General features: G+C 33.3%; 1 non-coding gene across 1 annotated transcript; it reads left to right on the top strand.

The window, feature by feature from the left end:
- Positions 1-797: 797 nt before the first annotated feature.
- On the top strand, positions 798-904 carry LOC128295932 (small nucleolar RNA R71). The gene has a single exon (XR_008286481.1). It is a non-coding gene; the product is annotated as a small nucleolar RNA R71 (small nucleolar RNA).
- Positions 905-3136: the final 2232 nt, after the last annotated feature.

Raw genomic sequence — 3136 nt, 5'->3', positions numbered from 1 at the left:
TCATTGTTCACCATAACTGTTTGCCTCGGTTTTTTTTCAGTTTCAACTAGCCCTTCCACGTCTTAAAAAGTGATTGCGTGAAACCCTTTGGTTAGTTTCAGTATTGCTAGGCAAACTACCTTGTGGTCTTTTCAAAATTAATTTAGCAAGCTGTCCTATTTGATTTTCAAGTCCTTAAATTGATGCTTATTGATTTTTCAGTGCTGCCTCGTGTTTTGAAAATTAGTTTTTGACACCGAGATAAATTGTCAACATTTCCTCAAGGTTCAGTTTCATCTCTTCTTAATAAGGTTATTGAAAGCCCAGAAAGGGTTGTGTTCTTTGATTTCCTTAACCACTCCAAGAAAAAATTGGGTGGTTCCTCTAACCTGGATTATAGTTATTACTATAAGGGTTGTTTTGAGGTCTAGAATTATTATCCATATAATTCACTTGCTCATTCTCTATGCTAGGACCGAAGGGTAAACATTCTAAATTATTCATTCCACATCTATTTACATTGCATTGCATCATCGGGTTCACCTGCGTAGAAAAGTATACCATCAATTTTCTTATTCAATGCTTCTACTTGGTTTGATTACATGGTGACTGCATCTAGATTAAAAAAATTGATTGCTTTCATTCGTTTTGTTCTCATGACTTGCCACCAATAATTATTTAGCGTCATTTCCTCTATAAACTCATAAGCTGCCTCAGGTGTTTTATTACTCAGTGTTCCACCAACTGCTGCATCAATTAACTGCCTAGTCGAGGGATTCAAAACATTGTAGAAAGTTTGAACTTGTAGCCATAGGGGTAACCCAAGATGATGGCACCTTCTCAATAAGTCCTTGTATCTCTCCCATGCATCATATAATGTCTCTAAATCAATCTGGGAAAAAGAAGAAATATCATTCTTCAACTTAGTTGTTTTAGCCGGTGGGAAATACTTCAGGAGAAACTTCTCGGTCATTTGAGCCCATGTAGTGATAGAATCTCGTGGTAAAGAGTTTAACCACTGTTTTTCCTTGTTCCTCAATGAGAATGGGAACTATCATAAGCAAATGGTGTCATCAGTGGCACCATTAATCTTGAAAGTGTCACAAATCTCTAAGAAATTGGCTAGATGAGTGTTTGGATCTTAATCTTGCAAACCATGGAACTGAACATACTATTGTACCATCTGAATTGTGTTCGGCTTCAGCTCAAAATTTTTTGCAGCAGTGGTAGGTCTCACAATACTCGATTCAGCCCCAATCAAAGTGAGCTTGGCATTATCATACATAGTACGAGGAACAAGATCTATAAGAGGTAGCTGAATATGCTAATTATCACCCATCTCCACAGTAATATTGTTGTCCTCTTGTTCGTCTACTATATTATGTTGAATTTGCCTTGTTTCTCTAATCTCTTTACAATTTCTACGAGCAGTACTTTCAATCTCACTTTCAAAAAGCAATGGTCCCGATAGGTTTCCTCTAGTCATAAACCAAAAAAATCTGTCAGAAGTAAACAAAAGACAAATTAAAATGTAAAAATTTAATTAAAACAAAAATATAAAAATAAATAAAATAAAAATGGCTAAATTAATAGAAATAAAGTTTTCCTAATATTCTAGTCCCCGAAATGGCGCCAAAAACTTGATGTCCAAGGAACTAACTAAAAATACAACAAAGGCAAGTGCACCTATTAATAAATAGTATAGCTACAATGAGTAGAGGTATTGTATCCATGATGACTAAAAGTACTAGTAATTACCATTTTCCTATTATTTAGCTGATGAATTGGAGCGATTGGTTTAAACTAAAATTACTAAATTAATTTAACTAAAGAACTCAACAGAGAATAAATTAGGAAAATAATTTAATAATAACCAATGAGAGAAATAATACCTCGGAAATAATCCACCTAGACTTCATCTATCATTACGAATCTAAATTAAACGATTTATTCACTTGGTATCTTGATCCGTAGAAATCCCTAGATTATGCTAATATCTCTTTCGAAAGTAAGAGCAACTAACTCTAGGTTGATTAATTGAAATTTCATTCTAATTAGAACTTCTATTGTCGCATTAACTCCATCTATGGATTTCCATACTAGACTTGACTCTAATCTGGTAGATTTATGTCGTCCTATTTCTAGGATTGCATCAAACTCAACTCAATTATGCTAGATCTACTCTTAAACAGGGATTTTTCCTCCTCTGATTTAAGAACATTAGACATGAATTAAAATCTCGAAAATTTTAAAACAAAAGATAAGCACACATAATTGAGAACAAGAAGTATTTATCGCATAAAACAAAAATCAAATAATAGAATTCATCACAGGGTTCATCTCCTTTAGGTATCTAAGAAATTAGTTCATAATTGTGAATAAAAACATCTTAAAGATAGAATAACCACAGGAAAGAAAGAAACTCATAAAAACTTTAAAAGAAATTAAAAGGTCTTCAATCTTAATGGAAATCTGCTTCAGAGTTGGCTCCAATAGTGTTCTTGGAGTTGTTTTCTTCAATATTCTCTGTTGGTTCCTACTCTCTTCTTCTATTTGGTATTTATAGACTTTAGAATGCCTAGAAAGCCTAAAAATTGTGTTTTTCCACATGTTTGGGATACGAATCATGAAATCGACATAGTTTGGCACATGGCCATGTGTCAACCCGTGTGGCTCCTAAAATCTATTCTATTTGTTCGATTTTTGCTCCTTTTTTTCTCTTTTTTCTCCCAAATGATCTCCTAAGTATAGAGACATGAAATTAAAGGATTAGAAGCATAAAATTCACCAATTTGGCATAAATAATCATCCAAAAACGTATTAAGAACGTGACTAAAATATGTTACTTTTATCACTTATCAATGAGTCATGCATACATAGTCCATCATCCACTCAAGATTAAGGTATGTCACACTTTGAACTTCGCAAGTAAATAATCCATAAATGGATCTAGGATCTATTCTACTTAAGTCATAATTGATGTATTGTGAACCCAATCAATCACATCTATGTCTCTATCTTCTGGCGTCATCTGCTCTGATTAGACTTAATAGATGACGTATTAGTCTTTCAATCATTTTTCTCATTTTCGATTAGACTAAGGACATGTTCATGTCATCTACTAATATAAGTTACCTTTTCATATTACAATCCGAGC

The sequence above is a fragment of the Gossypium arboreum genome, chromosome 7 (genome assembly GCF_025698485.1).
Source record: "Gossypium arboreum isolate Shixiya-1 chromosome 7, ASM2569848v2, whole genome shotgun sequence".
NCBI classification, from domain to species: Eukaryota; Viridiplantae; Streptophyta; class Magnoliopsida; order Malvales; family Malvaceae; genus Gossypium; species Gossypium arboreum.
This window is presented reverse-complemented; position numbering and strand designations above follow the sequence as displayed.